The sequence below is a fragment of the Colobus angolensis genome, unplaced genomic scaffold, assembly GCF_000951035.1.
Source record: "Colobus angolensis palliatus isolate OR3802 unplaced genomic scaffold, Cang.pa_1.0 Scaffold23, whole genome shotgun sequence".
NCBI lineage: Eukaryota > Metazoa > Chordata > Mammalia > Primates > Cercopithecidae > Colobus > Colobus angolensis.
In genome coordinates this window covers 12284743-12299470 of record NW_012115488.1, presented here as the reverse complement: position 1 = coordinate 12299470, position 14728 = coordinate 12284743, and the positions used below count along the sequence as shown (strand labels likewise).

Below are 14728 nucleotides of genomic sequence, written 5' to 3'. Positions count from 1 at the left end.
AACATAACATGTCAACATAACTTTAAGTCAATTTACCTGTAAATATTTATAGGACTCTTTTGCCCAAAGAATTTTAGAAACTTTGGACTGAGAATATCAGATCACAGAAATAGAACTGTTTAAAGAAAAAATAACTTTTTCTGACAAAAGTAGTAGTATATGCCCATAAGACAGAATTTACAAAAATTAGAAATGCCATTTTGTATGTCTTCTCTAAACCTTATTCCTCTAAGCATTTAATGTAATACGATTAAAATTATTAAAGTCATTTATATTGACTCTATAATGTTTTAACATATCTACTTTAATTGTTGCTCTATTAGACAACTCAGATTTTTAATTTTCCATTAGTATAAAGTAAGTTGTAATGAATAGCATTTTAAATAAATCTTTAGCCACCCCTAAGGTTATTTCCTTACAATATGTTATTAAAAGAGAAATTACTTAGACTGAGAATATAGACTGTTTTTTAAGGTTCTTGATATTGATTGCCCAGTTGTTTTCCAGAAAGGTTCTACCCATTTATACTGGTACTTAAAAAACATTCCTCTGTAGTGGCAGCATTCTAATTCATGTTACATGAGCAAAGAAAACAGAACAACACTCTTTTCCTTGTGTTCTAAAAGCAGTGGTAACGTTTTGCATATATTTAATCTGTCAGAAGTATTTTCCCAACTGCAGATGTGAAATAGGCTGCTTATACAAATCTATTTGTTTCTCTTCTGTAGTGCTGAAAATTATATTGATTCAGTGATCTCAAGTTATACTTTTTATGCAATTAGTTGTGTAGTAAAAACTAATATTGTCATGTGCTAATGTCTTTTTTTCCTCTATTGTGCTATGGTAGTAGTCTATGCAATATCAGCAAGTTTATGCTTTTCCTTTGCTTTGCTGAAAGCAAAAAGGAACATCTGTTTCCGTTATATATCTGCATCATAATGATAACAATTAAATAGCTATTATGGTAGTATACAGTAAATATATTTTGCTGAATGACCTGTACTTTCTTGTTGGAAAATTTCAGATATTTTGGAGGCATGGTTCTACGTAGATAAATATTTAGATAGTCCTTTGCTTACTTTAGGTAAATTTTTGCAGTTCTTATTTGTTTCAATAAAAACAGCTAGCCAATCTGACGATGAAACACTTGGCTACTAGATGTGACTCTTGAGTATGTTTAAAGTACAAATTGTTAAGTATGTCTCTCAATATACTTAAATGGGTTTATCATGCTATTAGTAATAAAATTTATTTTGTGTTTTGTGCTATTTGTGTAGTACTTTTATATTTTACTAAGTTAGATTAGAAATAGTTGTATATGTATTTTTAGCACATTACATGTTTTTTCTTATATTGGGGGACATAGTGATATTTACCTTTTAAACTCAGCAGAACATTTGAAACCATACACAACTATTTTCATTGACCTTTAAAGTTCCAGAGAAGTGTTTTCATTTATTTTAGCTTTTGATTAAAGATGTTTTGGTGGTTACATAAAAAAAGATTAGAAAGTATTTCATGCAAAATGCTATATGAAGAAAAATAAGCATCCATGTACACCAAACCCAGTTTGAGAAATAAAATATTACCAGTACAATTGAAGCCTTCCAGAATCTATTTCTTTATGGTTTCTTGAAGAGATAATTACCCTAAATTTGGCAGTTATCCTTTTTGCTACTTAGTTACTTCTTTTACATGTTCTAAAAATTTGACATAAATAACTTGTCTTTTTAAATAAGTAATTTTTAAAATGTTGGAGCTGTGACTGTTGTTAGAACTGTTTTAATCTAATCGCCTATGGCTGGGCATGTTTCTCTGTTTCAGTGTCCTCACCTGTGAAGTTGGGGGTAGGTCTCTATGGTCTCTGCTCTCTTTCTCGGTGTAATTAAAACATTTTTTTCAGTACTGCTTGTGTTCCATATGAAACAAAATGAAACAAAAGACAGAGGCCAAGAAAGGCTAAGTAACTTGCCTAAGACTGTGTAGTAAGTCACAGGTGGGGAATAAAACTCAGTTTTCCTGACTTCCATTCAGGTAGTCTTTTCCTCACTCCGCATTGCCTGTCATTTTTTTCTGATTATTCTTAAGGAGTGGGGAGAGAGAATAGAGAAACAGAGATTTTTTTTCCTCAGACTATCTTTTCTGTGGAGAAAAACCACTGAAGCCCTATCAGCCTGGAAGCTACTTACAGGGTTAGCATACTGTGTGTCCTGCAGAGCTTGTGAATCTCTTCTGTATTTTCTGGACTTTCCTGGAAAGTCATTTAGATACAATGTAATAAATATAATAAAGTAGTTTAGATATAATGAGGTTTTCACTAGGCTTCTTACTCTACAGTTAATTTTTTGATAATACCAGGAAAATAAGATGGGCATAAACAAAAGTGTCTTTTTACATGTATATGTCTCTAAAATTCAATGTTTTAGCAAGCAGATCTTTAATAAATTACTTTTCCTTTTTTATGTAGTTTATACTATGTTCAAATGATAAATGACCTTCTATTGGAAAATGGGTTTGTTTCTTGTTTCTATTTAGTAGCCAGTATACCAGAGTACTAAAGTGAAAATAGCACAAATAATGTGGAAATACATTTTTAAAATCTCTTTGGAGAAAAACCCCATTCTAAAAATAGCAACTTAGAATTACATGCATGTACTTTCCCTTTCAGGTTTTTACTCTAACAAATTTAATTCATTCGTAGTTGAGATGACTAAGCTTGAGTCATAATATTCACACAGTGCCATGTCTGTCCTATGAAAAAATAGCAATGTAACTGGAGGTTGGAGTTATATATTTTATTGTAAAACCATCTTTTCCCAAATCTGTTGCTTCAAGATCAAAAAGTTGGTTTAATAAACTGCTGCTTCCTTCTACAAATGCATACTTGGGAACTTATAATAGTAACCATTCTCTTTAGGGTGGATGAGGCTGCTAATAGTAGCTTTGTTTGTGCTATAAATATTCTCAAGGTAGTTGTGTTTTTTTTTTTTTTTTTTTGAGATGGAGTCTCACTCTGTCACCCAGGCTGGAGTACAGTGGGGTGATCGCTGCTCACTGCAAGCTCCGCCTCCCGAGTTCATGCCTTTCTCCTGCCTCAGCCTCCTGAGTAGCTGGGACTACAGGCGCCTGCCACTGCGCCTGGCCAGTACAGCCGGCTAATTTTTTGTATTTTTAGTGGAGACAGGGTTTCATCGTGTTAGCCAGGATAGTCTCAAAACTCTTGACTTCATGATCCGCCCACATCGGCCTCCCAGAGTACTGGGATTACAGGCGTGAGCCACCGCACCCGGCCTGGTAGTTGTGTTTTAAAAAGCAAACCAGGTAACACATTTATTTGTCTGTATTTTAGGTCAAATTATCTTACATGTTCAATAGCTTCTATTAGGAAAATTTCCCTAGTATATTAAGTTGGGGAAGAGAGATCTAATGTAATCGAGATACCAGTATTCAGTACACCTTTTATTTAGGCATTGCTTTATTTGCTCACACTTACTAAATGTGTTTTTTTTTCATTTCTGTCTGGGAAAGCTTCTTTGGGGTGTGTGTGAGAATATTTCAAAAGGCAACTCTTTGTCTAATAGAAATTTCTGGCAAATATCTGTAATATAAGGAATTTTCTACACTGATTAAATTTCCCTGTGTTTCTCCAACAGGTAGATGAAAGTCAAGAGAAAAGGTGTGGATAAATGAAACTAGCCCATGATGAACCTGTTTTCTCCGTGACCACAATATGAACCAGGATGATGGTGGTAAGAATTTTGAGACTTAACCACTAAACCAGCAATGCTAAAATCAGAGACCCTAGTGAAACACAAGAATGTATAGTCATCGTGCAGTTCATATATGTTACCTCACTTTCTTATTTATTACAGCTCTCCACAGAGATGTGGTGTGGTGTTTACAGAAATAATACAGAATGTGGTAAATTTTCTTTCTTGGCCATATATAATCCCAGGATTATAGGAGCTTAAATATATGCACCGTTTCTACTCAGTTCTTAATGACTTCACTTTAGACCAAGTTGAGATTATTTCAAAACCAGCATTGGCTATATATTTTCCGTTGACACAGTCAATACCTAATTTGTAGCTGTGACTTACAATTTGTGGATACAAGGGGTAGAATTTTCTCTTACCAATGTTAGATTTGCATGATGTAAAAATTTGTTCATGTCCTGTTTTGAATTCCCAGTTCTTTAGGATTTTTCCATATTTGATTCTCAGGAGAATTATGTGACCATTGTGCTTATTGTTCTCGAAGTATAGATATTCAACACATATTTATTGAGTTTTTATCATGCTTAAGGCATGTGGAGTAGATAAAGGCATACTCCCTGCCCCAATTACTATCCATAATAATTGATATGGTTTTTTGCCAATAATTTAACAGATTATATTTTCTTAATATAATGTATTCATGTGATTTTTATTAATATTACTATATCGGGACTTTAAGATAAAAATAAAATTTATTTAATTTTTCCTTGCTGTTCACTTTTTGAAAAAATGCTTGGAATTGAGGCCAGGTGTGGTGGCTCACGCCTATAATCCCAGCACTTTGGGAGGCTGAGGTGGATGGATGCTTGAACCCAGGAGTTTGAGACCAGCCTGGACAACATGTTGAAACCCTGTCTCTACAAAAAAAACCCAAAAAAACCCCACACAATAATTAGCCCAGCGTGGTGGCACTGCCTGTGGACCTATCTCCTTGGGAGGTTGAGGTGGGAGGATCACTTGAGCCGGGGAGGTCAAGGCTGCAGTGAGCTGAGTTTGCGCCACTGCACTCCAGCCTGGGAAGCCTGGGAGATAGGAATTGTAATTTGGGGACAGCCCAAATTATAGTATTATTTAGTATGTATCTTGAATAAATAGAATATAGCATTTGCTAACTTTATCTTATTATTTTATTTTCATTTTTTTTTTTTTTTTTTTTTGTAGAGACGGGTTTCATTACGTTGCCCAGGTTGGCCTTATACTCCTGGCCAGAAGCAGTTCTCCCACCTTGGCCTCCCAAAGTGCTAGGATTACAGGTGTGAGCTATAACACCCAGCCATGTTTGCTAACTTTAAATCAGTACTTAAAAAAAAGTCTTAGAGTTTTTCTTAATACTTCAAAATATTTTGTTTAAATAAAATGTGTCAATTTAGTTATCTTCTTGCAAATAACATTGTTTTCTGAAAAGTGACCTTTATGTTGTTTAATTGAGCAAAAAGCACATTCATATTTCCAAAACTCAGCTAACAAAGTCTGTTTTAAAGTTAGGAACTACACTAAGAATAAAGGCAAAACATGTTTTCATAAATATGTGTATATTTATATTTATATATATATTTATACACATATATTTATAAATTTGTATATATGTGTATCTATGCACATATATATTTATACATTTTTTTTTTTTTTTTTTTTTGAGACAGGGTCTCTGTTGCCTAGGCTGGAGTGCAGTGGTATGAACACAGCTCACTGCAGCCTTGACCGCTTGGGCTCACGTGATCCTTCTGCCTCAGTTTCATATGGAACTGGGACCACAGGCTTGCGCCATCATGCCCAGTTAATTTTTAAATTTTTTGTAGAGACGGGGTCTCACTTTATTGCCTGGACTGGTCTTGGAACACCTAGGCTCAAGTGAACTTCCCGCTTTGGCATCCCAAAGTACTGGGATTACAGGTGTGAGCCACTGCACCTGGCCTGTTTTCATAAATATTAAAAAAAAAAAAACCTATGTTTGGTCTTGACCGTACATTAGCTTTGATGCTGATGCTAATATTGTTGAACTTATTATAGTATTGAACATGTTTTTATAGCTCCCTAAAATTTTTAAAAAGATGCTAAGAATAATTATCTCTCTCACAAGGAGAAGTGGGTTGTTGATATATTTTCCAACAAGTTTGACCAGTGCAGATAGCTCTTTTTTTTTTTTTTTTTGAGATGGAGTTTTGTTCTTGTTGCCCAGGCTGGAGTGCAATGCCATTCTCCTGCCTCAGCCTCCCTAGTAGCTGGGATTACAGGCAAGTGCCAGCACGCCTGGCTAATTTTGTATTTTTAGTAGGGACGAGGTTTCTCTATGTTGGTCAGGCTGGTCTCGAACTCCCTATCTCAGGTGATCCGCCCACCTTGGCGTCCCAAAGTGCTGGGATTACAGGCATGAGCCACCACGCCTGGCCATCAGATAGCTCTTTTAGACAAAGAGGTTGACAAAAATATCACTATTCTTTCCATAATAATTGGAGTCTTTCTGGACTTAATTGTGCAATTTCTTCTACTTCTTTATATGTAGATATAGGAGCAAATTTCAGTTTACAGATACTGAAATTCATATGGGAATATAATTTGTATCTTGTGTAGATTGTTTGCATGATATAACAAGGTCCTTTTGAATTTGGTGATTTGTTAGGTTTTGCATTATTTAAATATTTCTCAAAATAAGTAAGTGAATTCAAAATGTATATTTTCTTCAATTAGCTGATTTTTGAGATGTATATTTTACAAGATTTATATTTAAAAGAGATAAGCAAACACATCGCTAGTTCCTGATAGAAGGTTCAGTGGATTATACCATCCTATTTGAGTTAAATTGATATGACTCTAAATTGTAAAGGTAAGTTTTCTGGACTGGCTAAAGCTTACAGATTTGAGGGAATAAAGGAGTGGTGTTGTGGATCTTTGAAAGCTGCATACCAACTGATGCCAACGACAAAGTCAAAAGTCACTGAGATCCTGTTTGTATTTTAGTTCCAAGATTAGGGTTTGAATGTGTTTTGAGTTTTGACAAATAGTTTTAAAATTTGGGAAGTCCCACATTTTATAGTCAGGAACTAGCCAAAGGCAATATTTAGCGTACAGTATACGTGATCAAGACTTTTGTTCTTACATGAGCTTGCTTAATTATTTTTCCTACCCAAGAGAAGTGTAAAAAAATCCTTAATTTATAAACATTCCTTTTAATAAAAATAGTAAAGCCCTATTATTATTATTAATATTATATGTTAAGCACATTTCATATATCATCTAATTTCTTCAGTTTCTATAAAATGTAAAACTACCATTTTATTGATGAAGAGTTTGGGGCTCAAACATGGTTAAGTAATTTGCTCAAGTCATATACAGGTATATTTTGTTTTATTGTGTTACATTTTATTGTGCTTCACAGATACTATGTTTTTTACAAATTGAAGGTTTGTGGCAACCCTGTATAGAGTATGTGTTTTGGTGCCATTTTTTTTTTTTTTTTTTTGAGACAGAGTCTCGCTCTGTCGCCCGGGCTGGAGTGCAGTGGCCGGATCTCAGCTCACTGCAAGCTCCGCCTCCTGGGTTTACGCCATTCTCCTGCCTCAGCCTCCCGAGTACCTGGGCCTACAGGCGCCCGCCACCTCGCCCAGCTAGTTTTTGTATTTTTTAGTAGAGACGGGGTTTCACCGTGTTAGCCAGGATGGTGTCGATCTCCTGACCTCGTGATCCGCCCGTCTCGGCCTCCCAAAGTGCTGGGATTACAGGCTTGAGCCACCGCGCCCGGCCCTGGTGCCATTTTTTCAACAGTATGTGTCACTTAGTGTCTCTGTGTCATAATTTGCAAATCTCACACTATTTTAAACTTTTTCATTGTTACAGTATCTGTTAGAGTGATTTGTGATCTTTGATGTTACTAATGTAATTGTTTTGAGGTGCCACAAATTAAGCCCATTGAAGACAGCAAAGCTAATTGATAAATGTGTGTATTCTGATTGCTCCACTGATCAGCCATTCCTCTTTCTCTCCTTGGGCCACCCTATTCCCTGAGACACAGCAACATTGAAAGTGTGCCAATTAATAACGCTAAAATGGGCTTCAAGTGTTCAAGTGAAAGGAAGAGTCATACCTCCTTTAAGTCAAAAGCTTTTAGAGGCCGGGCGCGGTGGCTCAAGCCTGTAATCCCAGCACTTTGGGAGGCCGAGACGGGCGGATCACGAGGTCAGGAGATCGAGACCATCCTGGCTAACACTGTGAAACCCCGTCTCTACTAAAAAATACAAAAATCTAGCCGGGCGAGGTGGCGGGCGCCTGTAGTCCCAGCTACTCCGGAGGCTGAGGCAGGAGAATGGCGTAAACCCAGGAGGCGGAGCTTGCAGTGAGCTGAGATCCGGCCACTGCACTCCAGCCCGGGTGACAGAGCGAGACTCCGTCTCAAAAAAACAAAACAAAACAAAACAAAAAAAACCAGAAGCTTTTAGAAATGATTTAGCTTAGTGAGGAAGGCATGTCAAAAGTCAAGATAGGCGAAAAGCTGGGCGTCTTGTGTCAAACATCCAAGTTGTGGAAGCAAAAGAAGTTTCTGAAGGAAATTAAAAGTGTTATTTCAAGGAAAACACAAACAATAAAAAAGTAAAACAGTCTTGTTGTAGAGAAAGTGTGAGTGGTCTGGATAGAAGATCAAACCAGCCACAGTATTAGGTGAAAGCCTAATCTAGAACAAAGCCCTAACTCTCTTCGATTATGTGAAGGCTGAGGAAGTTACAGAGAAAATGATTGAAGCTAACAGAAGTTGGTTCATGAGGCCTAAGGAAAGAAGTAGTCTCCAGAACATAAAAGTATAAGTTGAAGCAGCAAATGTTGTTGTAGAAGCTATAGCAAGTTACCCAGAAGATCTAGCTAAGATGATTGACAAAAGTGGCTACACCAAACAATGTATGTTCATTGTAGATGAAATGGCCTTCTATTGGAAGAAGATGCTATCTAGGACTTTCATAGCTAGAGCAGAGAAGTCCAATGCCTGATTTCAAAGCCTCAAAGGATAGACTGACTCTTGTTAGAGGCTAAACCAGCTGGTGACTTTAAGTTGAAGCCAATGCCCATTTGCCATACCAAAAATCCTAGGGCCTTTAAGAATTATGCTGAATCTTCCATGCCTTTGCTTTTTAAACAGAGTAACAAAGTCAGGACGACAGCACATGTGTTTATCACACGGTTTATTGAATATTTTAAACCCACTGTTTTAGACTTGCTGCTTAGGAAAAAAAGATTCCTTTCAAACTATTACAGCTCCTTGACAATACACCTGGCCACCCAAGAGCTCTGATGGAGATATACAAGGAGATTCATATTGTTTTCATGTCTGCTAATACAACATGTATTCTGTAGCCCATAGATCAAGGAGTAATTTCAACTTTCAAGTTTTATTAATTAAGAAATACATTTTGAGTCTAGGAGCGGTGGCTCATGCCTGTAGTCCCAGCACTTTGGGAGACCAAGGCAGTTGGATCACCTGAGGTCAGGAGTTCGAGACCAGCTTGGCCCACATGGTGAAACCCTGTCTGTGCTGAAAATACAAAACATTAACTGGGCGTGGCGGCACATGCCTGTAATCCCAGTTACTAGGGAGGCTGAGGCAGGAGAATTGCTTGAACCTGGGGGGTGGAGGTTGCAGTGAGCCAAGATCATGCCACTGCACTCCAACTTGGGCGACAGAGCAAGACTCCATCTCAGAAAAAAAAAAAAAAAAAAAAAAGAAATACATTTTATGAGGCTATAGCTGCCATACGTAGTGATTCCTCTGATGCATCTGGGCAAAATCAATTGGAAGTCTTCTAGAAAAGATTCATCCTTCTAGCTGCCATTAAGAACATTTGTGATCCATGGGAGGAGCTCAGAATATCAACATGGACAAGATATTGGAAGAAGTTGATTCCAGCACTCATGGATGACTTTGAGGGGTTCAGGACTTTGGAGGAGGAAGTAACTGCAGATGTGGTAGAAATAGCGAGAACTATAATTAGACATGGGGCCTGAAGATGTGACCGAATTGCTGCAATTACATGATTAAACTTGAACGGATGAGTTGTTTCTTATGGATGAGCAAAAAAAAAAAAAAAAAAAAAACTGGTTTCTTGAGATGGAATGTACTCCTGGTAAAGATGCTGTGAACACTGTTGAAGTAATAACAGATTTGGAACATTATATAAACTTAGTTGATAAAGCAACAGCAGGGTTTGAAGGGACTGACTCCAGTTTTGAAAGAAGCTGTACTGTGGGTAAAATGCTATCAAACAGCATTGCATGCCACAGAGAAATCTTTCATTAAAGGAAGAGTCAATCAGTGAGGCAAAATTTATTGTTGTCTTATTTTAAGAAATTGCCACAGCTACCCAAACTTCAGCAATCACCACCTTGATCAGTCAGCAGTCATCAACTTCAAGGCAAGACCCTCCACCAGCAAAAAGATTACATCTCACTGAAGGCTCAGATGATCATTCACTTTTTTTTTAGCAATGTTTTTAAATTAAGGTGTGTACATAGTTTTTTAGATATAATGTAATTACATATTTGATAGACTGCATTATAGTGTGGACATAACTTTTATGTGCACTGGGAAACAAAATTTGTGTGACTTGCTTTGTGCAATATTTGCTTTATTGCTGTGATCTGGAATTAAACTTGCAGTATCTTCAAGATATGCCTGTAACTAGTGAGTGACAGAGCAAGGATTTGAATTGAAGTATGTGTTACTTCAGAGCCCATTCCTAGTCTGTACCAAGATTATTGCTCATCAAGTAACTCATTATACTATGTTTTGGTTGTATTATGGGTCAGATCACATTTTCACAGCATGAAAATTCACAAAGCAACTCTACCCATTACCAAGAAAAATTTATATAACTTCATTTTACTCTCTTATCCTAATATCTATAGAATGATTACATTCTCTAATGTTTGATTATGTGATGCTGTCTGTGTAAATGATACTATATAGGATGAAGGATGAATCATGTTTATTCTTAGAAGTTTTTGGCACTAGATTGGCTTAGCTATTAAATAGCACATTTGCTACCAGAGTGAGAAATGAATAGCAAGATTTTTTTTGATTTGTAATCTTACAAATGTTTTTGTTTTTAGTGACTTTCAGCGAAAGAAATCATGGTTTCCCTTAGTAGTTGTGTTATTTTTCTATGGAGGCTATAACAAAATACCACAAACTGGGTGGCTGACTCAACAGAAATCTATTGTCTCTCAGTTCTGGAGGATAGAAGTCTGAGATCAAGGTGTTGGTTGTTTCTAAGGGGTATGAGGGAGAATGTGTTCCATGCTTCTTTCCTAGCTGCTAGTGGTTTGCTGGCAATCTTTGACATTCCTTGACTTATAGATCTATCACCTTGATCTCTGCCTTCACATGGAGTTCTTCCTGTGTGCATGTCTGTCTTTGTGTCCAAATGTACCTCTTTATAAGGATACCAGTCACATTGGATTAGGGCCCACCCTAATGATTTTATCTTAACTTGATTATTTGCAAAGATCCTATCTCCAAATAACATCACATTCACAGGAGTTAGAGGTTAAGGCTACAACATATTTTGGGAGGAAACAATTCAACCCGTAACAGTAGGCAACTTTTCTGAAGATAGATTTGAGAACTTTTTAATAGTGGTTATATACATAAGTTTGTTTATCAAAATATTGGAATAATTATATGTGCATATGTCCATAAATGAGTCATGTATGAATATTTGCTTTGGAATAGGACTGACTTGCACTAGTCTGTTCTTATATAAAAACTGTAGGAAGAACAAACAGGAGAACTACTGAAGATGGTTTTCAATAAATTGCATATGATTGGATGTGAAAATGTATGGAGCAGGTAATGCATGTATGAGATCATTGTAACTGGTGGTATGATGAAGCTGAGATTTAGATGGGCATTCGAGGCCAGAGGGTGCTACAGAAGCAGAAAGAACATGGGGTAAAGTCCTGATGTCGGAATAAATATTTTAGGCATAGTGAGCTGTGGTGGTGAAGAAGGCTTTGGGCCCAATTATATTGTCAGGTGATCCTGGGTGAGGCTTTTTAGGGTTAATGCAAGTTTTAGCTATCACAGCTTCAAGAAATTGTTGTAGAATTTATTTTTAATTTTATTATGTAGAACATTTGGAATATATCAATGACAAGAAAAACATGACCTCTAATCCTACTACTCATTATTAATATTTTCACGTTGATATTCCTGTGTCGAATTCCTGCCATTTTTTTCACTGAGATTATATTACATAAACAGTTTTCTAAAATAAATTAGTGTCTGTAGTATTGTCTAAATATGTACCTGGATTTGTGACTTAGTGGGTAACAGACCTAATGGTCATTGGTGGTGAGTTGGGTCACCATAACTCCATATACCATTAGGTCAAACTAGCTTTGTCTTGTGTGATTTAGTCCATTGCCTTCAGTCATGTTCTTCCTCCCATCTTTCATATGGCTGTCAAGATCTTTTTAATGATCACTTCACTTTCCTGTCTTCACTCCTTTAGTCAGGATACAGGTTCAGCTTTTTAGCATATAAGTCATCTCCGTTATCTTTCTCATGCCTTTGTCTTCTTATTTGCTGCTTTCCCAAAAAAATACTTGAAATTCTCAGAATATTGTGTGCCCTTTTGTACCTCCCTAACTTTTTACCTCTTTCTCCCACTAAGAATGCTTTTTCTCTGCTTGTCTCTCTATTCAGCAGCTACTCATTCTTTAAAGCCAGTTTTTCCTTCATTTTAGTGTCTGTAGTACTTTCTATAAAACTTATTATAGAACTGGTTACAGAGTATTTTAGTAGCCGGTTTTAATCTTAATTTCTTACTAGACTGAGTTATTTGTGCTGCTAGGCATTGTAGAAATTGGCAACCAAAATGAAGAGGAACTTTAGGAGTTCGCAATCTAGTGGAAGACATCCAATTTTGGTGAGTTGGTGGGGTATGATAATGGAAAGTTGTTGAGAATATACTTGCTTCATGACCCATTAAAACAGAATTGTGACTGGAAATGTTTATATGGTATCTTAAAATTAATGAATTTTATTTGTTTGCAGGTGGCAGTGGGCCTGCATCACAGGTTGCAGCAGATGTTCTCAATATTTCTATTAAAATTTCCTTATTTCCATATGCAAGAGGAGCCCCAGAGCCGCATCCTTATGGTAGCTACCATGCCATGGTAGGTGATGCTGTACTTTTCCGCATCATCCTTCCTGTCCTAACAGAGGATCTGGGTTAGAATCTAGCTGTTGTTTTTGTAAACAACCTATAGAGAACTGAAGAATGTTTCAGTAATATCTAAATTGTGATTTCTCTGAGGTTATGTTCTATGCCTTGTTATTTTTATACTTGTTCACAGAACCTCTAAATACTGCCTTGCTCATCATAGGCACTTAGCATTGTGATTTTGTTTGACTTGTATCTAGTTTTAATGGCTTCTTATTAATTTTTAAGTTGTTAATCTAATTTCTTATTCTTTCAAATAATAAAGAAGCATGTAACGTTAATTTTACTTACAAACAATGTCTTTCAGTAATATTTTATCAGCTTCTCAATTTTATGAAGGAGATTCAACTAGAAACTGACAAAATTCCCTATCAGGAGTCAGTGGAACTATTTTATTGTAAAACCTCTGTATTAACAAGAATGAACACTGTAACTAGTAACTAAAGTATTTTTTCTTCATAAAAAAATGGAAATATTTTTCAGAATTCTAGGAAATGTCAAAGTAATTTTGGCTGTAGTCATATTACATTTAATGCTATAGAGAATATTTCTAAAATTAACAAAAATATTCTATAATTTCCTCAGTTATTGCTACTGGTGATGAGGGATGTAAAGTTGGCATGCTTTCATGTTTTGAGCATCATCATTATACACTGCTGATTTTGCAAGTCAGAAACAATCTTTGTTTTAGTTAAGATAGCTGAGAACATTCTTAGGTAGGGGATCAGGCTTTCATCATTTGTGTATTTATGTAGGTAATATATATAATACAATGAATTGATCAGAGTAACTACTTGTATAATTTTTAATGAAAGAATCATACAGTATTTATACATTTCTGTGACTTTTTAAAAGTTTATCAGAATATGGTAGTTTGGGACCAAAAACATAGGTTTTATTTCTGTATAGATCATTTTGTTTTGTTATTTTCTGTGACCACTGGTAACAATCATCTTACAGATGTAAGCTGCCATTCACCGGGAGCTTTGGCAAGATAATTGGCTAGATCAGCAAGCCCATCTCCACTATGGAACAACAACTTGCAGCTCATCTCTACTGATGGTGAGTCAGTGTCATCTTCATACATGAAAGATCATGTTAATGTTATTTTATCTTTGCAGTGTTATCAAACAACAATTTGTCTTAAACTTTGTTTTATGAGACGTTATTGGGATCTTGAACCATGATGCTTCATTACTTGAGCCAAAAGGACAACAAAGAAATCACCACAACGGTGGAAAATAATGCAAGTTATAATTTGTTGTCTATGAATATACTTAAAATTTGTTTGATTAACTTCTATCTGTCATCTCCATTCTCGCTCCTTTTTTTTTATTTTTTATTTTTATTTTATTTTTTTTTTGAGATGGAGTCTCGCTCTGTCGCCCGGGCTGGAGTGCAGTGGCCGGAGCTCAGCTCACTGCAAGCTCCGCCTCCCGGGTTTACGCCATTCTCCTGCCTCAGTCTCCAAAGTAGCTGGGACTACAGGCGCCCGCCACCTCGCCCGGCTAGATTTTTTGTATTTTTTAGTAGAGACGGGGTTTCACAGTGTTAGCCAGGATGGTCTCGATCTCCTGACCTCGTGATCCGCCCGTCTCGGCCTCCCAAAGTGCTGGGATTACAGGCTTGAGCCACCGCGCCCGGCTATTCTCACTCCTTATAACACATGCTAGCTAACTTATAATTCATGACTCTTATTTGAGTACATACACTAGAAAAGAGTCCTATTGATCACATATGTTG

At 36.4% G+C, this 14728-nt stretch overlaps 1 long non-coding RNA gene across 1 annotated transcript in view; it reads left to right on the top strand.

The window, feature by feature from the left end:
- The first annotated feature begins 3703 nt into the window (after nucleotides 1–3703).
- Nucleotides 3704–14728, top strand: part of LOC105513408 — a 167834-nt gene continuing 156809 nt past the window's right edge. The window contains exons 1-3 of the long non-coding RNA XR_001002023.1: nucleotides 3704–3749; nucleotides 12817–12938; nucleotides 13946–14047. This is a non-coding gene — a long non-coding RNA (uncharacterized LOC105513408). The remainder of the gene's footprint in view (nucleotides 3750–12816; nucleotides 12939–13945; nucleotides 14048–14728) is intronic.